Below are 25,481 nucleotides of genomic sequence, written 5' to 3' on the forward strand. Positions count from 1 at the left end.
TAGCAAAGAGTGAAATCTGCGGAAGCGGAACATCACGAAAACTAGACCAACGACATTGATTTCAACAACGTACGTACGCTAGTCAGTTAAAGCAACATTTCTACAAAGAAACGGTTGAGAGTTCCTTGAATGAATGCCGCTTCAGTACAGTCCGTAGACTTCCATGTCCGTATTTTCCCGCCATCTAGGAAGGAAATTGGCAGCCACGGAGACCTATAAAAATAGCCAAAAACCACAAAGCCACCTCTGCGGAAAGACATTAATATTTTCGAGATATTTTCCAACTCTTCTTTCATCTATTTCCCTTGAAATACCATTACGATGGTCTGCCAACAGGAGCTGTAAAATTTCTTCTAGAAACCCCAGTTCCTAAGAATAAGCGCGGGAAAACTCGACAGAGTTCAGCTAACAGGGAAAGCCAAAGGATCCTGAAGGTATCCCGTCAGAGTTGTCGAAACTTCGACTGTGTGAGGACAAACTGAAGAGGAACATGACGCGGCCTGGCGACTTAAATTTTATCTTTAATGTCCGAGATACATTCAATCCTTTCAGGCCTAATGAGAAAAAAACACACAATTATCTTCCACTTAACACTACAAATTTTTAAGGGTGCACACACAGCACTAACGAATATGACATCGCACATACACCAACCTCGTGATGTCCAACCTACTTCGGAATTAGATAACAATGGATGTCGTATCTAGTAACAGCCACATACGTCAATGACTGGGTTCAAAACTTCAGTGTCCGTTACCGACTGAGTTCGTACCACAACAATTACGAAAAGCTGCTCCTAATTCGGTGCCGCTCTAGAGTAATACATCGAAATCCTTTTAAGGAAAATTTATTCTGTCCTGACACTGTTGCCTGGATCACTTCATGCGAAACTGGAATAATAATTTATTCAGAGCTTTGAGCACGATGAGTGAAGACTCTCTCGAAGGTTTTAGGGTGTTTCTCACTTAGTTTATCAGATCTATGTAAATGAAATATAACCAAAGCTTAACAATCACAAACTTTTCGCAAGGTAGAAGAAAAACTTCACATTAGGGATAAGCTGAAGTTCAGTATCATGTGGAACAGAATTCTGACACCTACATCATGCGTGCGGGGCTCTACCAGATGAACAGTCGGAGCACGCATCGAGGAACTGCGAACGGCGGCCAGCTCCTCTCCAATCTGAATTTGACGCCGGTCTTACGACGATGCTATGGATGAAGCAGAACTCAGAGTGTAGAATCTTTGTCCTCAGTCTTGAAACAGGAACCGCCCACAATTAATGTGCAAAATGACACTAGTACAAGAGTTTTCATTTTGAACAAGTGTTTTAAAATAGGCTGTGATGTCCAAATATTGTGACTGTTCGTCTGTTACTCCAAAGATTTATGGATTCTACACTTGGTTCTGAAATCCCTAGGCTAGCAGGACATAGCGGATGCGGTTGTATTTGTAGAAAGGGGGCAAAGTAAGTTACTTTCAGTTGCACTCAACATATAAACTTCATTTCCTAAAACACACAGTCACACAAGCAAGAAACAAAACACTCTAGGTTTGCACGAAAGACCTCCTTTGATTTAATTTAGATCGGCTGATGGCCACATCGAAAATCCAAGGCACAAGGCCTAAGCAAGGAATTGAGGTACAGGAGTTCTTCTGGAGGTTTCACTCCTTTAGAACAATTTTTTTATCTTCGATATAAATAGGCTGAAAGCCTTAGGTTGAATTTTTTCCATAGAACTCGGCTGAATGCCTCATGCTGATCAGGAACAGTGTTACGGCTTAAGGTTGAGACAAAGATTTTCAAAGTTTAATCTAAATAGCCTGAAAACTCGGCCGAATGCTGCATATCAACAAAACAATTTATTGGCTTAAGGCCTATGAAGAAGATATTTCAATTTGAAAAGGCTGAAGGCCTTATCTTAAAATATTTCGTGTAAACTCGGCTGAAGGCCTCATGCTAGAGAATAACAATCTGATGACTTAAGGTCAAGACAAGGATTTATATTTTTAATTCAAGAGGTATTAAAACTCTGGTGAAGGCCACACACCATGCAGAAGACAATTTTATGGCTTAAGACGTAAAGGGAAGAGCTTCTAAATTTCCATTATAATAGGCTAAAGGCTTTATCCTAAAATGTTTCACATAACTCACTGCTGAAGGCCGCATACGAAACCCAAACAGACAAAGAAATTTCCAAATTATTAGCTAAAGCTGGAAAACTCAGCTGGAGGCCACATAGAAACTAGAAAATATTTCCTAGTGTTTAAGTCCTAAGAAGAAAAACCTTGCAATTTTAATAAGCTAAAATACGGTTGAAGGCCACACAGAGTACTTAAGAGTAAAAAAGAAACCACTATGTAAAACACAAGGAGCGGCACTCAGAAGGTTCCAAGCATCGGCCTGGGAAGGTAACAGAAACGCATGTTGAGGTGAGACAGGCGGTCAGACCGACAACCTTCTAATCGGAAGGCAACCCAACTGAAAGCCAGCCGATGAACCGACCAACAAGATCAGTTCTGCTCCGTCCGACCAGCAGAACGACAACAAGATGTCAATAGCACAACGTTCTGGATACTGGTGCCCAATCCAGCTAAGTCAGAATAAACGCCCAAAACTACTAACAACACCTCAGCTGTCGAACTACACTCCGCACTGGAGAGCACCAACACGAAGAGGAAAATACACTGCCGAAAACTACATCAACGACCAGGGCAGGTAATCGGAACGTCAACGGCCACAAGGCAGAAGTTACCACTAGTACACTTCATTGATGAAGGAGGAATTAAATTAAGTTAAACCCCACACAGCAAGACAGCTGCAATGCTAGCCGATTTCAATGCACAATTGTTGCTCGTGGGAATCTCCCAGAAAGCCATAACCAGGATCAAACGAAGAGATGTGATAGCAGTTGAGGCATGATAGTAGGTTACGTGAGCACTGAACTTTAGTGTCCATGATCGGTGGGCGACGAACTTCGTAACGCTCGCAAGAAGCGCCTCACAACTACAACCGCACGAGCACGCTGCCAGCGGCTCCGGAGACTTCTCGCTTTTATGCACCAACCAACCAGACTGACACACACAGCACACCCAGAAAATATATCCGCTACACCAAAGATCGTACAGCAGGCTGCTGCTGCCACTCAATGAGAGAAGACAGCTACTTCATGGCGGTAACCAAAGAAGAAATAAGGCACCACTGGACTGCAACCAATGATAAAAGAACAAGGTATGACGCGAGCCAGCTACAGCTCCAATTCTTTTCTTTTTTCAGAATGTCGGTAAATCCAGACTACACACACACAATACGAAGTGTCAAAGAATCATACAGTTTCACCATATTCAATTTTTGCTACGTCACACGTTGTCAGTAACGTCAATTGTTTGGAAAACCAAGATAGTCACTAAAAGTGATGATACTTAGCGCATAACACCGGGTATCCGAGCTAGAGGAAAACACAAATAAAAACTTATGAGGAAATAACTCGACATTTTGTGATTTTGAGATAGTACGAAATATATTGGGAGGCACTCCAAGATGTGATCCTCACCATTTCATGAACAGTGATGAGTCGCCCGGGGCAAGCGCAACAGTGAAGGGGCACACCTATCTCGACATGTTGGCGACCAACATAGTTCCGCGGATGCCTCCCGATGGATATCTCCAGTAGGATGGTGCCCACCCCAGTATCACGGTGATATTACTACATTTCTACACGCGTCGTTTCCGGGGCGTTAGATCAGAAGGGGTCAAATTGCCTGGTCCTCTTTGTCTCCCGATCTGATTGCACCGGCTTCCAGTGTCTGGGGTTAGTCAGAGACATTACTTACGAAATGTGGAAGATTTGAGACAACGGATCAACACCGTAGTAGGACCATGACATCAGTCACGCTTATGAACATGTGGCTAGAGGTGGAGTATCGTTTCGATGTCTCAGCTACTAACAATGCGCACACTGAACTGCGCCAACATGCACAAAAATGATTGAGATCCTGCATACAATGCTTTGGAAATAAAGATGTAAACCTTAATAGGCACTGAAATCTAAAGAAATGTGTTTCTATATCTGTAGCTCGGCAGGCTGTACAGTAATGTAAACTGGAGGTGGAGAGGGGAAGAAAAGAAATGAGGGGACCAGTGTTGTCAGCGGCATCGGGGCATTAAGCGCAATTAGCGGGGACGAGTGAAAATGTGTACCGCATTGGGATTCGAACCCATGATATCCTGCTTATTAGGGAGGTGCGCTAACCTCTGTACCATCCGGGACACAGCGTTACTGCAACTGCACGGATTATCTCTGCACGCCTAACAGCCGATCCACATTCCCATCGAGCGTCACCTATCTGCAGCCCCTATACATTTTCTCCATATTCGCTCTCTGATATTCCCAGAGGAGTTCGGACGTACGTGCGTACAGAAGAAGGTGGATCCATTGCCCAGATAAGCGTATCAAATTACACAAATGCGTGGTGTATTTTCTTACGGACATGACCGAAAGAACAGACACCACGCATTCGTATAATCTGCAGAGTAATACCAAAAGGAGACCAGGAAAGGCGCCCACTGTAACACCCATGTTCGTATGGACTTCACCTTCCTGCACGTCAGCCATGATTTAATTCTGGACTTAACAACTTGGTGGCACTGGGTGTGATCAGTCACACCTGCTCACACTCCTGCTCTTGAACGGATTGATGCGGCGCGGTAAGAGCTGACGGAAACGCTCGCACTCATAAATTGTCTAGGCACTTCAATCCGCAGTCAGAGGGCTCTTATAATATCAGCCAAAAGACGATACTCAGATTATCATAAGAAGCTGAATTCTAACCGGAACTTAAATTTACAATGCTCTATATGTCTTACCACGCCAAAGAATATGGAAACGGAAAGTATGAGGGAGATGACTGTGTAAAGAGATTATAAAACTTTAAAAAAAGCTCTCTGATGAAGTGGAAGAACAGTCAAGTGAGTGTGCCTTTAGGATGAGCTACAAAACTACACTACCTTTAGCAAAGTCCTTGAACCCTTTCATAGATGGTGATTCAGTAGAAGAGTACGTGGTAATTGCAGCTGAACATTCATGTCTAAGGCAGGGGGAAGTGCTTCACTTGGTGACACTGTTAAACATGAGAATCATACACACCTACAGGTTATGGCAGACGATGTTCGGAGTAAGCTAGCTAAATGTTTCTTTGTAAGGGTTTCGTTACGTGTACTTCAGCACTTTATGAAAGTGTAAATGTCAAGCGTGCGGCATTTTGAGCAGCGTTGAAGAAAGTTTAGACAATGTAGGTTTGTCATGAAATTTAATAGTTTGTATCTACAAAGGGAGTACCGGTCATGTTCAGAAATAAATCAGAAGCTGTAACACAGATGAATGGAAAAATGAAAAAATTTATAGTACCCAATTCGTTCTGATATACATCTTGAAGAATGTGATGAGCAGTGCGACAGGAAATACAAAAACAAGCTAGATTTATTCCAAAGTTTTCCTCAGGATCTGTTTGCTCGTCTATACAAGTCTCCACAGGGCTCGCCACCATATTCGCTGTGAGTATGGAAGGGGTACAGTACTCGCTGCCCGCAGATCTGCGCTCACCGTCTGCTCGCAGAGAACGTTTACTGTGAAGCCATGACTTGGGTTTTCTGCGTGGTTACCCTAAATCGAGTAATGCAAATGCTTGGATGGTATCACTGATAAGCCGGCCGGTGTGGCCGTGCGGTTCTAAGCGATTCAGTTTGGAACCGCGTGACCGCTACGGTCGCAGGTTCGAATCCTGCCTCGGGCATGGATTTGTGTGATGTCCTTAGGTTAGTTAGGTTTAAGTAGTTCTAAGTTCTAGGGGACTGATGACCTCAGAAGTTAAGTCCCATAGTGCTCAGAGCCATTTGAACCATTTATCACTGATAAGGCGCTATCAATCTTATCCCCCGTCCTTCGGTAATCCGTAACTAATAACCTCGTCGCTGGCGTTATGTTAAACACTAACAATCCTTCATTCCCTTAAAACACATTAGCATTAGGAGAAATTATAAAGTTTAATCAAGGGAATGTAGATGAAATCTGTTAGTGTGCTTATCCATCAGGCACACTTCGTTTAGAATCGATAGTAGTTAATGATGACATAAAAAAGAAATAGAAAGGATACTGCAGTGCTGTAGCACAAGTAATTGAATTTGTATCAACGGAGAAAAATTAATATTGTCAAATCAATAAAAATTGGTACATTCGTAAAAGCAGTCCTAGCATACGAATATATAAATTAAGAAACACTTCCAAGAATTAAACACTCAAGGTAATTTTCCTAGGAAAGAATATGACGCCTCTTGAAGACATTTGAATACACGAGAGGATAATCTAAGTGAGCGATTATAAGCTCAAAGTTGACAGCAGAAGGTTGTATACCTAAAAAGTTTCTGTGACACATAGGTGACCGAAAAGAAGATAAAGATTAACTATTGGAGAACAGAGGCCCACAAAAATACTTGCGAAGTGCAGATAGCTTGGGTCCTGCTTGTTGCTTACAAGGTCAATGGCTGACACAGCTAAATAAAAAGGATTGCGTAAAGATGACAGTACATTTCGTATCATCTGTAATACAGAACGTTTTATCGATATAAATACATTTAACAATTATTCTCGAGACAGGAATATCTGATAAGTCAGAACTGTGCAGAGGCTCGATGAAACATGGTAGACACTTTCGCTATTCCTCTAGCTACGGACTGGAACAAAGATGTCGTTGGTTAACTTACGATGACTAGGACAGCCGGCTTCGAATCACGACCTACCGTAATCATTTGTCACGAGTAATGAACTTATCATCAAGTTTGCGTAAGTTGAGGAGAGTCCTCGTTGGTAGGAAAGTTGCTTTAGCCGTTAAGCAACTTGTTACAGTTATTTTCTCCACACAGATGTACCAGACAATAAATTGTAATGTAAAATTGACGTACACCGATTGCATGACTATGTAGTCTCATCGACAGTAACTAAATCTGCTTAAAAAATTCAGTGCCATAGTTAAAGCCAGCGCTTGAGTCGTTTGTAACTTGCAGATTATATTATATATCATGAAAATTTTCGTGTACATTAATTGTATGCATTTAGTAACGTGTGTTACCGTTATGATTTTTTTTAAATAGATGCTTGCGTAATACACGTGTTACCTCTTCATATTGTAATTCCATTTTATGTGTGGCTAGATCATTATGGACAGCAAAGATATATTTAACGTGTAGTCATTGGCTACTTAGCTTCTGAAGATGTTGGCGTCTTTCGAGTGAAACACGTCAGTAAATGGAAGTTACTCACGATTTTTACCTGCTTTACAACTTTAATTTATGACGGTCGCTCTTCCCTCTGCTACATAATAACTATTTATTTAGTTGGTCGGCGATAGGACATTTAAGAAATACCACTTCCAACAGGTCTTGCATGACGCAGAAATAGACCATCTACCTACTCTTCCTGAAGTAACTAATTACTGACCCTCTGCTTGGTGTTTACATACAGAATATACACATAATTAATTGGTGGTTTATAAATGTCAGTATAGTAGTCATAAAGATCTTGAGCCAATTTTACATATGAGTCCAATGCAGCAGACCTGAAACGCAGATATGATTTAAATGAATCGTTCTTTAAAAATGTACCGCTAAAGACTTGTATGAAATAATTATTTGCGTATCATACACTCCTGGAAATGGAAAAAAGAACACATTGACACCGGTGTGTCAGACCCACCATACCTGCTCCGGACACTGCGAGAGGGCTGTACAAGCAATGATCACACGCACGGCACAGCGGACACACCAGGAACCGCGGTGTTGGTCGTCGAATGGCGCTAGCTGCGCAGCATTTGTGCACCGCCGCCGTCAGTGTCAGCCAGTTTGCCGTGGCATACGGAGCTCCATCGCAGTCTTTAACACTGGTAGCATGCCGCGACAGCGTGGACATGAACCGTATGTGCAGTTGACGGACTTTGAGCGAGGGCGTATAGTGGGCATGCGGGAGGCCGGGTGGACGTACCGCCGAATTGCTCAACACGTGGGGCGTGAGGTCTCCACAGTACATCGATGTTGTCGCCAGTGGTCGGCGTAAGGTGCACGTGCCCGTCGACCTGGGACCGGACCGCAGCGACGCACGGATGCACGCCAAGACCGTAGGATCCTACGCAGTGCCGTAGGGGACCGCACCGCCACTTCCCAGCAAATTAGGGACACTGTTACTCCTGGGGTATCGGCGAGGACCATTCGCAACCGTCTCCATGAAGCTGGGCTACGGTCCCGCACACCGTTAGGCCGTCTTCCGCTCACGCCTCAACATCGTGCAGCCCGCCTCCAGTGGTGTCGCGACAGGCGTGAATGGAGGGACGAATGGAGACGTGTCGTCTTCAGCGATGAGAGTCGCTTCTGCCTTGGTGCCAATGATGGTCGTATGCGTGTTTGGCGCCGTGCAGGTGAGCGCCACAATCAGGACTGCATACGACCGAGGCACACAGGGCCAACACCCGGCATCATGGTGTGGGGAGCGATCTCCTACACTGGCCGTACACCACTGGTGATCGTCGAGGGGACACTGAATAGTGCACGGTACATCCAAACCGTCATCGAACCCATCGTTCTACCATTCCTAGACCGGCAAGAGAACTTGCTGTTCCAACAGGACAATGCACGTCCGCATGTATCCCGTGCCACCCAACGTGCTCTAGAAGGTGTAAGTCAACTACCCTGGCCAGCAAGATCTCCGGATCTGTCCCCCATTGAGCATGTTTGGGACTGGATGAAGCGTCGTCTCACGCGGTCTGCACGTCCAGCACGAACGCTGGACCAACTGAGGCGCCAGGTGGAAATGGCATGGCAAGCCGTTCCATAGGACTACATCCAGCATCTCTACGATCGTCTCCATGGGAGAATAGCAGCCTGCATTGCTGCGAAAGGTGGATATACACTGTACTAGTGCCGACATTGTGCATGCTCTGTTGCCTGTGTCTATGAACCTGTGGTTCTGTCAGTGTGATCATGTGATGTATCTGACCCCAGGAATGTGTCAATAAAGTTTCCCCTTCCTGGGACAATGAATTCACGGTGTTCTTATTTCAATTTCCAGGAGTGTATTATAAAAGGGATTAGCATGAAGAACTGTAACTGCTTTTTAATGGTTACATCTCTGGCCAAGAGAAGTCTACTGATATCAAATACCGGCCTTAATTTGAGGAAGAAATTTCTGAGGATGTACGTCTGGAGTACAGTATCGTATGGTAGTGAAACATGGACTGTAGGAAAACAGGAACAGAAGAGAATCGAAGCATTTGAGATGTGGTGCTATAGACGAATGTTGAAAATTAGGTGGACTGATAAGGTAAGGAATGAGGAGGTTCTATGCAGAGTCGGAAAGGAATATGTGGAAAACACTGATAAAGGGAAAGGACAGGATGATAGGACATCTGCTAAGACATGAGGGAATGACTTCCATGGTACTAGAGGGAGCTGTAGAGGGAAAAAACTGTAGAGGAAGACAGAGATTGGAATACGTCAAGCAAATAATTGAGGACGTAGGTTGCAAGTGCTACTCTGAGATGAAGAGGTTAGCACAGGAAAGGAATTCGTGGCGGGCCGCATCAAACCAGTCAGTAGACTGATGACAAAAAAAAAGTCTCTTTTGATGCTCCAATACACGTATTGTACAGAGACTAGTAGACGTAAAGGATAAAATTCTCTAAATTGAAGGTGTACTCCATAAAGCCAGAGGAATTCGAATATGCAGAATTTAAAATACATTAAAACAAGAGGAATGCATAAGTAGCTAGAAAGGGGTCTTGTAGTACTAAAAATTATGTAGGCAGTATGTCTTTCAAAATATCTGGAAATCAATTCTCGACTTGTAGGCAGGTATGTCTGTTCCAGAATTTCGAGTTCTCCCCCTTTAGATTCTCCGTTGAAGACGTTCACTCCCCTGTCAATCGGAATCACAGAATGCCCGTATTTCAGTAGGTGGTAGCCAAGGGACGTATTATTTTTGTGTGTATTTTCGCGGAATCTGATGGCCAACTCCCTGCCCGTTTGTCCCACACAAACGCAGTAACAAAGTCCACATACAATCCTATACACACCACAATATTAGTACTTGCCCAGCAAACTATCCACGGGGTTACGTAAATGGTGTTTCTGTTATTACTGTGGAACAGTAAGTGGAGGCATGGCGATTTGGTCAGGGCAGTTGGTCTGGACATGAGTAACACGAGCTCCACCCCTTGCTGTGCAGGCCTCCGAAAAATTCGGAAGCAAATCCGGAGGCGTAAATGCGCTTCCTGCCCGTCCTGGTGTGAGAGATACCTCCATGGCGTAGGTGAGTCCTGGTATATGGGTATCTCAATACGTGATACCGAAAAAGACGGCTGCTATGGTTGTGACGGCAGGAGTTGCGGCGGTTGTGCCTCGTACTGCAGCGACGGCGGCTGCAGAGCCAGGGGCTGCAGTGGCTCCGGCTGCGGCGGCGGAGAGTCCGGAGCCAATGTCCCAGTTAAACCAGTCTCTGAGGACTGGTTCAGAGGCAACTGCAGTTGTCTTGCGGGAAAGTTGCGGCCATTTTAGAGCAGCTGGTACAAACCTCGCCTTGGGTGAATGCTGGGAGATGAATTGTCTGCTAGAACAATCGCAGGAACAGAAACTCCTGCTGCAGATTCGGCGTTTGCGTGAGAGTGTACGTAGTTCCGATGTCCGTGATGATGGTGTTCCGACATGTCCAGATTAACATAGCACGCTCTGGCTAAATGTATGTCTATAATGGCCTGTTCCTGTGAACTATCACTGTTAAAGATCGTAAAATACACTTTGGCATTAAACTGGAGTTTTGAGGGATATGGAGGAGCGTCTGAGGATCTTTGAGGGTGGGGGAGACGTAGCGTATTCCGGTGAGACCTGCCATGCGGAAGTTAAGCCAGCGACTTATCTCCTTGACGGATCGTACGGTATGTTGACAAGAATTGGAAAAGGACATTTTATTTGTAGTGGGATTGCCTTAATTTCGACATTTCTCTTTGAAGGTAAGCACGAAGCATTCCGCTCGATCTTGAAATTGTGGTGATAAGAATGCTGATGTGTGAGGGTGATGTAGCTTTCTCTACAGAAAGAAGCAAATTCTGTTGAAGTCGTTTCTGGACCATTATCTGATACAGCTGTAGTTTTCAATCGTTCTTGGCAGAATTTAGTTGCTAAAGCATAAATCATGCTGGTTGACGTTGTGAAATTCATAGGGACTACAATAAGGAATTTGGAAATAGTGGCCGGCCGCGGTGGCCGTGCGGTTCTGGGCGCTCCAGTTCGGAACCGCGCTGCTGCTACGGTCGCAGGTTCGAATCCTGCCTCGGGCATGGATGTGTGTGATGTCTTTAGGTTTAAGCACTTCTAAGTCTAGGGGACTGATGACCTCAGATGTTGAGTCCCATAGTGCTCAGAACCATTTGAACCATTTTCTTGGAAATAGTGACTGCTACAATATGCCATTTCGAACCCCGAAAGAGTCATGCGAAATCTATGTGAAATCGATGCCAGAGGCGCCCTGTCGGGGCGATGAGAAGGAACAGACTGGATCTCCACACATTCCTTGCAGTACGCGATCATAAGTTCAATGTCCTTGTCCATCCCTAGCCACATCCAGTGTCACCTGACTAATTGATTCACAAAGAAGGTGTCCCAGTGTCCTTCATGACTCCTGCTACTGCAGAGGTGCAAGGATCAGCAACCGGGTCTGTTCACTTGGTATGTGTAAGAGCATAGCCCCATTTGGGACTGAAAAGACGCCCTGCTGGAAAACCAACCTCAGACTCATTGGAAAGCCTCTTCTCATCCTTGGGTGAGCCTGTCAGAATAAACTGGCTAAAGAGCTGGAGAGTACCATGCCTATGGTCCTGGCGATTCGACGCTGGTCAGTTGGAAAATTAATCACTGTGGTTAATACGAAAGCAAGCTTCTTTGGAAGAATCAGACTCTACATCTGATTCAACCAAAGACAAATAATCTCCATTGTCGTGAAATTCGGTCAGGTGATAAATGGTTTCGTAATTGTAATTGTCCAGGGGAAAAACATATAGTTGAAGTTTTTGAGCTGTCACTGTGGGAACAGGATTGTCAGGGTGGAACAAACTGATGAAAGGTTTCCGGTCGTTAGGCAGAAAAAATCTGAATATATTGGTGGAACTTGGCCGTAGTCGACTGCTAATACCTTCTTCTCAAATTGACTCTAATTTTCCTGACGTATGTTAAGTAATTTCGATGTGAAAGAATTTGGGTGGTATGTGGAACGGATCTTGTGGGACAGTAGTGCCCCAATACTGTATTTGGAGACGCCCACCGAGAGTGCCACGGCTTTCACAGGATCAAAGTAGACTGGGCATCTGTCACTAACCAGGATGTCTGGAAAGATATTAGTTGCTGCGTCGACTAGATTAAACGAACATTCTCCGTCTGGGAGCATGTATGATCGCAGGGACCTTGAGCAGCATTAAATACGAAATCTTTACGAGGACAGACTGGAGCTTGGTGAAAGGAAAGGCTGGGGAAAGGAGCTTCCGAATAGCCTCCAAATGGTTAACGGTACGCGGGCTCTGTGGTAGTCGATGACGTGACTGAAGTATCCTATTAGGGAACAGGAAATTTCTCATTTATCCAAGTTGCATCTGAGTCCCACATTGATTACAGTTTGGAAGCAGCATTCGAGGTTATGAAGATACTTGTACGGAATTCTACTCGACATGACGAGGAGGAAGGGACCTTTGACGTCACATGGTTTTAGAACCGTTGGAAGATGGCTGGATCAGAAGGAATAAAGGCTGGATGCTGATATTGGAGTAGACTGACATGAATGCTGATGACGAGGAAGGAGTTTCTCGCGTCATCGAATGTGAATTGCAGATAGATGTCCTTGAGATCTACTTTACAAAACACTTGATTCGTCCATTAACTCCTTGAGGCGAGGAAGCGGGTATGAGTCCGTTACAGACTGTCCATTAACTGTGGGCCTCAAATCGACACAAAGGCTGAGCTACCCCTTAGGTTTTCTAACTAGGACGAAGAGTGAGTCCTACTGACTGGCGGAGATGGCCATAACAACCCACACTTATTGCCTCTCAACGCCAACCTCCGCCTACGTAGTACGGAGGATATGTCGTGCTTTGACAAATCGTGGCTGTGTGGTTTCTTTCTTGGTAATGTGAGTGAAAAATTATTTTACCTTACTTAGACGGCCCTCAAAAAGCTGACCATATGAGTCACGTAGCTTCAAGGTGATGTCACGTGGGATGGAAAAATTGGCCGTTGCTACAAGATGTGGAGATGGTGGAGGAGCCACAGCGCAAGATAAGTGAAAGAAACCAACACCGCAACCAGCTTCTGTCACCACTTTTTTTTGTTGTATCCGTGAAAGGGGCTACAACAGACAAGAGAAGGAGTCAGCAGGCAACACAGTTTATTTCTCCTCAAGCGTCATCAGGAAAAACAATACAGATACGTTTACTGGCTGGTCCGAGTTCTACAGCCAGGAACTGCAAAATCCGTGGACAAATTCGGAGTTTACGTTGGTCATATTCTAGAAATACCAAGAAAGTCCAGTACCAAAGAGATTAGAAGTTCAGACGAGGTCGGTCCGAGTGATGGGGCGCTGGGGCAGCAGTGGTAACGTACTCCATGGCGAGAATGTTCGTGGTTGGTGCCATGTGCACCAACAGAGATCAAGCGGTCTATCAGTATGGCCGTTGACAGTGAGTCTGTTTTGGCATGACGCAGCGTGTTTGGGACAGTGTCGGCACATGCGCAAGGACCGATCCTGTGCTGACTGGCAGATCCAGAAATTGTTGCCCACGGACTGCATGATGTGTGACCTACAGTGACGTGGTAGCAGGAACCATGATGCAGGCACTGACGGTATCACAAATAGTACAAAGATAGTTGTATTAAGGTCGGTTGTTGGAAACATTCTGAGAAGGATGGGAATAGCACGTTAATTTCCATGGTTCGCTGTCATTGATATCAAAGTGCCACGTTAGAGGGTAGGGATGCAATGTTTCCAAGGCACGATGTACACAGCAAATGAAGACATGTGTGTTCAAGAGACAGGGTAATCATTAGAAAGCACTCCACTTCTTTTTATTTTTAGTCATCGGTCCTCTGGCTGGTTTGATGCGGCTCGCCGTGAATTCGTCTCCTGTGCTAACCTCTTCATCTCAAAGTAGCACTTTCAACCTTCATCCTCAATGATTTGCTGCATAAATTCCAATCTCGGTGTTCCTTTAGAATTTTTGCGCTCTACAGTTCCCTCTAGTACCATGGAAGTAATTCCCTGATGTATTAACAGATGTCCTATCATCCTGACCCTTCTCCATATCAGTGTTTTCCACATATTCCTTTCCTGTTCGATGCTGCGGAGAATCTCCTCTGTCCTCACCGTTATCAGTCCACCTAACTTCAACGTTCTTGTGTACCACTGTATCTCAAATGCTTCAATTCTGTTCTGTTCCGCTTTTCCCGCAGTCCATGTTTCACTAACATACAATGCTGTGCTCCAAACGTCCATTCTCAGAAATATCTTCCTCAAATTAAAGCCTAGTAGGCTTGTCTTAGATAGGGATGCCCTTTTTGCCTTTGCCATTCTGCTTTTGATGTCTTCCTTTCTCCGTCCGTCATTGATTATTTTGTTGCCTAGGTAGCAAAATTCCTTAACGTCATCTGCTTTGTGACTATCAATCCTGATGCTAAGTTTCTCGCTGTTCTCATTACTTACGTCTGTGTTCGATTCACTCTTGATCTTTATTCTGTACTCATCAGACTCTTCATTCCATTCAGAATATGATGTAATTCCTCTTCTCTTTCACTCAGGATAATGATGTCATCTGCGAATTATAACATTGTTATCCTTTCATCTTGAATTTTAATTCCATTCCTGAATCTTCCATTTACGTCCATCATTGCTTCTTCAGTGTACAAATTCAATAGTAGGGGTGAAAGGCTAAATGTATTTCTTACACCCTTTTCAATCCGAACACTTTGTTCTTGGACGTACATTATTATTTTTCCCTCTTGATCCTTGTACATACTGTATATTACCAGTCTCTCCCTGTGGTTTACCGCTGTTTTCCTCAGAATTTCGAATATCTTGCACCATTTGACATTGTCGAACGCTTTTTGCAGGTTGACAAATCCGATGAAAGTGTTTTTATTTTTCTTTGGTCTTTCTTCCTTTATCAACTGGAACGTCAGAATGCTTTTCTGGCGCATTTACCTTCCCTAAAGCCAAACTGATCGTCATCTAGCGTGTTCTCAATTTATTTTCTGATTAGCTCTGTATTATTCTTGTCAGCAACTTTTGATGCATGAGCTGTTAAACCCATTGTACGATAATTCTCGCACCTGTCAGCCCTTGTGTTCTTGGGAATTGTGTGGATGATATTTTTCCGAAAGTTAGAGCGTATGTCGCCGAACTCATACATTCTGCACACCAACATGAAAAGCAGTTGTGTTGCCACTTCCCCCAAGGATTTTAGAAATTATGATGGAATGTTATCTATCCCTGCTGCCTTATTTGACCTTAAGTCCTCCAAAGCTCTTTTAAATTCTAATTCTGATACTGGATCCCCTATCACTTCTAAATCGACTCCTGTTTCTTCTTCAATCACATCAGACAAATCTTTCCCCTCATAGAGGGGAAAGATTAACGGGGTAATTCCCGTTACACACTTAATGTTATCACCCTCGCTTTTAATTTCATCGAAAGTTGTTTTGAATTTCTTATACGCTGCGTCAGTCTTTCCGACTATCATTTCTTTTTCGATTTCTTTGCCGTGGTTTCATGCAGTCGTTTCCTCTTAGTTTCCCTGCACTTCCTATTCATTTCATTTCTCAGTGAGTTGTATATCTGTATTCCGGAACACTTTGGGACTTCTTTCTTTCATTGATCAACTGAAGTATTTTTGTGTTACCCATGGTTTCTTCGCAGTTACCACCCCTGTATCTATCTTTTTCTTTCCAAATTATATGACTGTTTTTTTTAGAGATGTTCATTCATCTCCAATTGTACTGCCCCCTGATCTATTCCATACTGCTGTATCTGTAGCCTAAGAGGATTTCTAGCTTATGTCGTCCTTCTGTATTTGTTCTTCCTGAATTATCTCTTAAAATGCAGCCTACTCTTCATCCCACTATATTGCCACCAGAGTATATATCTGCTCATGGGTACCCCTTACAATCCAGTATCTGATTTCGGAATCTCTGTCTGATCATGATGTAATCTGATTACCCTTTCAATATCCTTGTATACTTCCTCTGTCTCCATCTTCAGCTTGTGACGTTGGCATATACACCTGAACTATCGTGGTCGGCGTTGGTGTGCTATCCATTATGATAAGAACAACCCTGTCACTGACTGTAAACAGTAACACACGTGTGCCCTACCTTCCTATTCGTTACAAATCCTACTCCCGTTATTATATTTTCTGCTGCTGTTAATATTAAACCTTATTCACCTGACCAGAAGTCCTTGCATTCCTGCCATTTCACTTCACTGATCCCTGCTATATCTAAATTGAGTCTTTGCATTTCCCTTCTCCGATTTTTTAGCCTCCCTACCAGTTTGAAGCTTGTGACATGCCGCGCCCCGATTCGTAGAACGTTATCCTTTTGCTGGTTATTCAAACTTTTTATCATGGTTACGTCCCCTTTGGGAGTCCCCTCTCGGAGATCCGAATGGGAGGACTATTCCGCAATCTTTTGCCAATGGAGAAAAAATGGTTCAAATGGCTCTGAGCACTATGGGACTCAACTGCTCAGGTCATTAGTCCCCTAGAACTTAGAACTAGTTAAACCTAACTAACCTAAGGACATCACACACATCCATGCCCGAGGCAGGATTCGAACCTGCGACCGGCCAATGGAGAGATCATCATGACACTTCCAATTACAGGCCACATGTCCTAGGGATACACCTTAGGTGTCTCTAACGCAGTGTTTTCCATTGGCTTCTGCATATTCATGCCACTGATCATTATTTATTATTCCGCCTTTATTGACATTTCCCCACCCCAAGGACAGGAGAGTGCCCTGAACCTCTGTCCGCTCCTCCGCCCTCTTTGACAAGGCTGTTGGCAGACTGAGGATGTTTCTTATTGCAAAAGTCCTCGGCCGCCTTTCTATTCATAACGAATTCGACTCCCTTCATACAGGGAGGGGGGGGGGGGGCAATGAAAGCACCCCAGAGAAAAGCATACTATTCGTGGCGGCATTAACGGGGGAGAAAAAAAACCTACAGTTACTTCCAAGGGGATGGAGCGACTGCTCGTCCAGCCAGATGAACCATTGGGCATATTTACACCATCTTCATGCCTGACAGAGAGGCTAGCAGAGGCCACTCTGGTCGCTGCCCTAGCTTATCACCCAGGTCACCTGATCCGTCATTGTCTGATTAATTTGTGTGGTAAGCCCTCAAGTCTATGGTGTATCGCAACAACCCTCATATTCTTCAAGAACTGTAGCATAACATTTTGGATGAGGCCGCAGCTATTCAAGCAGTCCAATTTCGGCCATCTTCTGCAAATTGATGACCATGGCCCAAAAGCGACAACAGATGAATTGTGATCACTTTCAGCAATAGCTATGTTCAGGTTAGTGTTATATTTCTTTTCCTCTGATGTGTTTCTTTATACCCTGGTACTCTGTTCTCCGGTCCAGTTTTATATGCCCGACCCTCTACCATTTTCTGCTGCTGTTGATATTACCCTATACTTGGTTCACCAGAAACCCCTTGTCTTCTTTCTGTTCATTTCACTGACGCCCAATATAGAAATTAACTATTTTTTTTACCCATGTCATTCTGGTGCTGTAATGTAATCTTACCGTTAGAAACGATGATCAGTGCATAACCGTGGCGTGGCTCTAGGGTTTCTATCATCTCTGTCAGCCATGAGCTCTTCTAAGCCCACCTGACTTCCAGTATCCAAGTCTGCAGTTTGATGCTCACTGTTCCACTTGAAGCTTACCCCACGAATCGTAAGGCCCTCGAATCCTAAGGCCAGAATGTTTCTACTCCTACTAATAAACCTTGAATTGTCTAAAAATCTCAATGCTCATGGGCTTCTCGTACACTTAAAATTTCCCACCCAGAAACCTGATTTACCGCCGACAGTGGCTAATGACGTAATTTTGTAACGTTTTTCAAATGGTTCAAATGGCTCTGAGCACTATGGGACTCAACATCTTAGGTCATAAGTCCCCTAGAACTTAGAACTACTTAAACCTAACTAACCTAAGGACATCACACACACCCATGCCCGAGGCAGGATTCGAACCTGCGACCGTAGCAGTCCCGCGGTTCCGGACTGCAGCGCCAGAACCGCTAGACCACCGCGGCCGGCTGTAACGTTTTTCATCATCCCTCCAGCAGCTTCGTAAAAACACCTCTCTCAATTAAATCCTATGACATCATTCCCTTTTTAAAAGTATAATTCAGGATCCATCTCGCAGGCCGTTTACCAGTGAGAGACAGTGCTTATTCCACCTGCGCGATTTGGGATTCGTGGGGGAAAAGAGTTACAGTCTCTCGGCGTTTCACTGGCAGGTCACCAACCACGTAAGTCACAATCATTGGTGTTTCTGCTACGCTTTCTAAGGACGATATCTGCGGCCAGTGCTGAGGCTTTTGTTATTTTGTACACTCAGAATTCATTACACCACCAACAAGTTTTACTCGTATACCTCATGACAAGTGATACGGTTTGCTGGTAGAAGCGGGGGCCCGACATTGATGGTGGAGAGTTGCATTTCAGTACCACAACTGCATCCTGCTGTACTGTCTTGGTCCGGATTGTCTGCGGCGGTTGTCCATATACAGTGTGTGTACAAAGCCCATACTCGAGGTGCTTTCCTTTCCCTCCTTACTTGTCCAAGTGCAGTTTTCACGTTATAAGTATCGTTAGAGTACTATTCCATTCCATCTCCACGTACATGGATGAAAAGTGATTATCTGGAAGGGTTAGCTACCCTTCAGAAGAAATCATTCCTTGAGTCTTGGATATAATTCTCACTCTTTTTCTACAGTTATTTCGTTATTTTTCTCCCTAATAATCGTCATATTCGCGTTACAGGGTCCATTATCAAGCAGTACCCCAGGACAATGTGACTAACGTTTGTTTCTCAAAAGTAACTGTCACCAAAAAGATTTTCGTAAAAATTTTTGGTTTGCTCAGGGAGAAGTTTCGCTTATTACTGCCCAATATATGCGTTTAGAGAATATGTACTTATTGACTATTAAAGTGCGTTATCTTTGTAGTCTCTTAGCTACAACTTCTCAAATGTTGATATACAATAAGTTGATTCAGTAAAAGACGACATACATAATACATTTTAGTAGCCATTGACATCAGACTTTGATTCAAATGTCATGTCCCAGTTGACAAACAGGGTAAACTCACAACTCCAGCGATAATTTTTAGTGATGTTGGTATGGACTGAAACAAAAACAAATGTCCAGGATTTTTTTAATCTCATTTTGTTGGTTTTCTTTCGTTGCATCTGCTCGGGGCGGACTTCGTAAGACATCCGTTTAAATTCGTCATTGATCCATTAACTCAATTTTTTTATTACAGAGGGCAGCTAACCCTCTGGCCGAAAGTAATTTAAAGTGCATACCTCAAGAGCTATGAGCACTTTACAGCCGATGTTATGTTTCTCACGGTAGCGAATATTATCAAGTGCTCACACCTTTTGCAGTACACATTTTAGAGCCACGTTTACTGGAAGTTTATTTCTTGTTTTGGTCCATATTATCTCCTCTAAAAGCTTCTCGGTTAACCTATTAGTCCTATGGGACATGAATTTTTAATCACTTTGTGTAATCTCTAGTCACAGATTTTGAATGGTAATGCCAGGAAATGAGTCTGCCAAAAAAACCTGAGTGTGTATAAGAAAATAAATATAGGCAGCTTTTGTCGATATTTACTTGTCAATAACGACGTATAATATTTACATCGCAAGAGTTCAAGTTCCTTATGCCCGGAGACAAGGACTATGTCGTCTCCGACCATAGGTACCTAACTGGATGGAAAAAGATGTAGATGGCAATCTATTTTAAACCCATTCTTAATAGAAACATGTCTTTGTTGCTTCCCGAACTCTCTTCTTCTGTTTAGGTTTTTTAGAAGTTGCAGCATCTGTATTAAGAGCCGAAGAATACTGAATATGCTATTCCATGTTACGTTTTAGAAGGTTTCCGTAGCTATACAAATGCTAGGAATGTATCCTCAGTTTTCTTTACACTCCATTATATTTTTTGCACAGTGTCTTAAATGTTCATCTAGAAACTTTGCCATTTATTCTATACGACCATTTGAAATAAAAAAAAATCCTCTATGTGAAGAGACACATGGAAACCTTCACGGTAAATGGTAACAGCCAAACAGTTCCAGGATAAAGATTTATTTAAATCTTTGACCCCTGTTTCGGTGTATCTAAATATACATTCGTCAGAAGCAAAAATACACCTGAATAGTAAGACACCTTCATTAGCAAAAAATAAGCACTATAACTGAGATAGATTTAAAAGAACACTTATAGTTTTAAGTAACCATGAACATTACCAAAGTATTACAAGCACAAAAACTTTTACTCACCTACTAAAATCACATCTTGCAATGGAGATGCATAAAACAATCGTGCCAAAGCCGTCGTCAGTAGTTACAATTAAAATATAACCTCCATCTGTACAGGATAATTATGAAGAGATGGCCGATGCGAACACAAAAAAATCAAATTGCTCTGACCACAATGGGACTTAACTTCTGAGGTCATAAGAAGAACGTAGAACTACTTAAACCTAACTAAGGACATCACACACATCCATGCCCGAGGCAGGATTCGAACCTGCGACGTAGCGGTCGCGTGGTTCCAGACTGTAGCGCCGAGAACCACTCGGCCACTCCGGCCGGCGATGCGAACACAGCAGAGCAACAGTACTTAGCCTGTGAACTAGCGTGCAGGGGGAAGTACTAGGGCAGACAGTTTCATCGCACCTGTGGTATGTGCGAGACACTCGAGCACATCAAAACCCAGGGATACACACACACGAGCGTCAGAATCTTAAAGGTTGTGCTAATTATAACTCTCTGTCTTGATAATCAAAGCATATCAGAACGATTTAAAACACATACAATAGAAAATAGCACACAGGCAAAATGATATTCATATTGTCAAGCAGGTGAAGCTTGCGCTAAAGAACACATCTAACGAGAGTGGGCACTAGTGTTATGGGCGAGAACCTCTCGCAGATTAAACACTAGGATACATACCGGCGCAAGCAAACAAAAATTGTAGTAAAGCGAAACTATCTGTCGTCATGATTAAAAAACATAACAATCACTTAAACCACATATACATATCGAAAAATGTGAACAACAATCATCAAAAATACGTAAAATCCCACCACGACAGTAAAGGAGCATCTCACCAGCATCAACAGACAAGAAAACTAGCTTCTAGTCAGCCAGACTGTATGACATTAGACCAAAAAGTGGTTTGAAACTATCCAAAAAATTTTTGTTTCTAAGCTGTACCTGTTCGTTAAGAATACATCCATCTTTTTGAGATAAATGTTTGAAAATTTCTAATTCCTTGAACAGGTCCAGCTTGTAACCCTCACTCATTTCGTGTAGCAATTCTACGTCTTCCAGTGTACATGGCGTATGCTGTAAGAGCAACAGATGTTCATCAGACGTGGAATTGTACACGTTTTCTCCAATTTTACCTAGCATGTGTTCTTTATATCTTACTTCAGTGGGTCTACCTGTTTGTCCAACGTAATAGTTGGGGCAGTCGTTACAAGTAACTTTGTTAACTCCGAATTTAGTGCCACGTTCTTTTTGTTTTAAGCTATTATTTACGGAAAAGGCTACTCTGTAACCGTATTGCTTCTGTAGAAGTCTCCTTATTTTGTATTATGTATTCTACAGAATCAATACAGATTTCAGTCATATTTAAAATTTTGATATGTGGAAATCATAGTGTGACCAGTTTTGACAACCTACCTAACAGGCACACGTCTCAAAGCTCACCGTCCGTTCACGGAAGTTCAGTCCCTCTCGCACGCATGATCGTGTTTCAGATAGTAATGTGGCTCTGTTACCTTGTTACAGGAATGTGCAAGTCTTCTTTCCATTAATGAGTACGTAATTTTTAAGGAACGCTAGAAATTTGTTCCGTACTTGCAGTGCTTCACGGAACACTTACCACGTTTGCCCATACGTTAACCCTGCTACTTACTTGCAAATTCGTGACTGAAATGCGATTAGAGTAGACACAGTATTATAAATAAACCTTCTGAACAGTGAACATATTTGTGCTCGGGCCATTAATTCCTTTAACAATTACTTCTAAACACACTAGGCAACGTATGCCACCTAAATCGTTGTCAAACTACAGTGGAGTATCTGTATATTAGTTCTTGTCAGTCAGAGGACAGAAAAAGGAACCCCACCAAATTAAGAAATTCTACAGTCAACTGATGTGAGGTAAGAAACAGTCTTCACTTCAATAGACACATCTTGGATCGTGATCAGGACGTGATGTTCAAAGCAGTAATAGGACTGAAGCAATAGGGCCTATTGTAGGAAACTACGATTTGCACTATGCCAGTTAGTGAAAAATGGTACAACAACTTTCTCACGCATGTCCAACAGTATAATGTCCGGTGTTAGTTTTTCCTCTGAACGGATGACAACGGAAGACCCCCTCAGTAGCGTTGCTGAGTGTTGCGCGCATGCAGCCAGAATAAGGAGGGCGCTGGCCACTTGCAGACAGCTTCTTGCCCTCTCTATGTCTGTCCGCTGCTCCCTGTGTCAGGAATGGCGCCGATTGAATTTCGCGGTCCGCTGAGTCCTTCGCGATGAGTCCTGGTGCCCCATCCTGCCCCACCCCTCATGGGACGTCTTGCCCTCTGCTGTGTTGCCGCAGGAATATATCTTCCGCCGAATCAGGCCACTAGGGAGCCGTACGTCTCGACCTTAAGGGGGAGCAGTCACATCCTATGCTGTTTTTCTACTACACAATAGCTTTTCCTTTGCAGCAACCCTCTTAATAAATTTAATTTTCGTGTTTCATCCGTTGAGAGACACCAGTTATTGCTTTCTGATTACTTCTGCTTCCAAACGAAGGACAGCCGATAAACAACGAGCATGTGTGCATTCATGCTTGAGCTGACAGTCATGAGCGATGTGTATGTGGACAAAGAGGTTCTAACAACGCACCATACTTCTGAGTTAATCACGAATTAAATGAACCGTGTTCCTGAAGTTCCCTGTTGCACGGGAAGGGCACCTACTCCGAAGACTAGATGAGACCTTTGAGATGTAGGTTCAGTTATAACCGAAACGCCAATGCTCTTTGCTTGCAGCATTGACGACGGAAAGTAAAAACTCGGTTAAGATTAAATGTATAATAATTCGGCTAAATGGAACTACAGTAGTTAATTAAATTTGGAAAGCAGTATGAGTTTAGTTAATAAATTAAAGAAAATTTACAGTCGCCAGCTCATTAGGCTAGGAAAATTATATCACTGCCTTTTAATGTTGAAAAACTTACGTATCAATATGAAAGTAGTAACTGTTCTCGAAAGAACAGATTCCGTTGATGACATTGCAGGTTCTCTAGAATAAATGATAATTAATTGAAACCCTCAGCTGCCGACAGGTGTTGTTGATATACTTCGATTGGGATAGCTGAAAATGTGTGTCCCCACCCTGGTCCACACATTTTCAGTTATCCCCATGAAGGTATATCAACAACACCTGGCGGAAGCTGAAGGTTTCAATTAATTAACATTTACGTAACAATGCTTGGTTTTGTTGTAAGACGAAAACGGCACATAATTCGTAATTATTGCCCTAGCGTTATACCAAAGGGATATATCTTAGTGAACAAATACCTTTGAGTTTGATAGCAACTCATGGAAATCAGTTAATAATAATCACTACTAAACATTTACGTAAACGTAGAAATTCTTGAAATCACTAACTGTAATGCTTACTGTCATTAAATTTAATAAAAAGTTATTTATACCTATTCATTACTGAATGCTGTCATTTAGCTTATAATTTTTCGTAAAGATACAGCATTGTTCAATGATCAGATTCCTGTAAGTTACAGTTAACGTATTGTATTGTATTATACCATATGGAACTGGGGACCTAGAAACGGCGGAGAGGCTTCGTCCCCGCCGTAGCCGTCAGTGGTTCACAAACCAAAACAGGCTACAGCAGTTCACTCACCCCACCGGCGGCCTACACCGAACCCAGGCGAGTGTAACCCCAAATGTTTGCATCGTAGAGTAATAATGGTGTACGCGTACATGGAGACAGTGTTTTGCGCAGCATTCGCCGACATAGTGTAACTGAGGCGGAATAAGTGAAACCAGCCCGCATTCGCCGAGGCAGATGAAAAACCACCTTAAAAATCATCCACAGACTGGCCAGTACAGCTGACGGAAAGGAGTGCGTTACACCGCACGGCTAACCGGGCAAGCTACAGTTACGTCATTTGTAAAGTAAAAATTTCATTCCTAAGAGAGGCGAAGATAACTTCAACTTTCGTTACTATTCATGAACACTAACTTTATGCAATTTTTGGCATTATTGATTCAAGACATTAACATACGTAAAAAAAAAGAATAAATGAAACTTATTTATCCACGAAAAGGGATATTACTGAATTTTACTTTGTTCAGAAAAAAATGGCTCTGAGCACTATGTGACTCAACTTCTGAGGTCATTAGTTCCCTAGAACTTAGAACTAGTTAAACCTAACTAACCTAAGTACATCACAAACATCCATGCCCGAGGCAGGATTCGAACCTGCGACCGTAGCGGTCTTGCGGTTCCAGACTGCAGCGCCTTTAACCGCACGGCCACTTCGGCCGGCCTTTGTTCAGAACTATCGTTGAAACTACTGATACAGGCCTCTAGCAATTGCGTTAATTATTATTTTTACATTTATTGAAATTTTAGTTACTATAATTTCTTTAATAGAAACATCATACATACTGTAGTACTCATATTTACAAACGTTGATTCATGGAAAATTACATCGAAAGTAAAAAAGAATGGAAAATCTTTGGTAGCCCACAGAGTTGTGTTAGAAGGTCCCTCAAGACATTCCGATTTTGAGAGATTGGCTACATTTCTGTGCTGCTCCGCATTGATAGAACAAAATTTATGATCTCTCGCAGTGGCAATGACGCAGAAGCCGGTGGAACAAACAGCTGGTCTGTGTGGTCGATGACAACGAAGTACACGAAGTGAATGGTTAGCTTTCAAAAAGGAGTATTGAAATTCCTTTCTGTCTGACCGATGTAAGACTTGTCAGTCTTCGCAGCTGATCATATAGAAACCAGATTCCAAATATTTGTTGCTGTTGTTGCCAAATTCGAGGGGTAGTCTACAACCAATTA

The sequence above is a fragment of the Schistocerca nitens genome, chromosome 4 (genome assembly GCF_023898315.1).
Source record: "Schistocerca nitens isolate TAMUIC-IGC-003100 chromosome 4, iqSchNite1.1, whole genome shotgun sequence".
In the NCBI taxonomy this organism is placed as follows: domain Eukaryota; kingdom Metazoa; phylum Arthropoda; class Insecta; order Orthoptera; family Acrididae; genus Schistocerca; species Schistocerca nitens.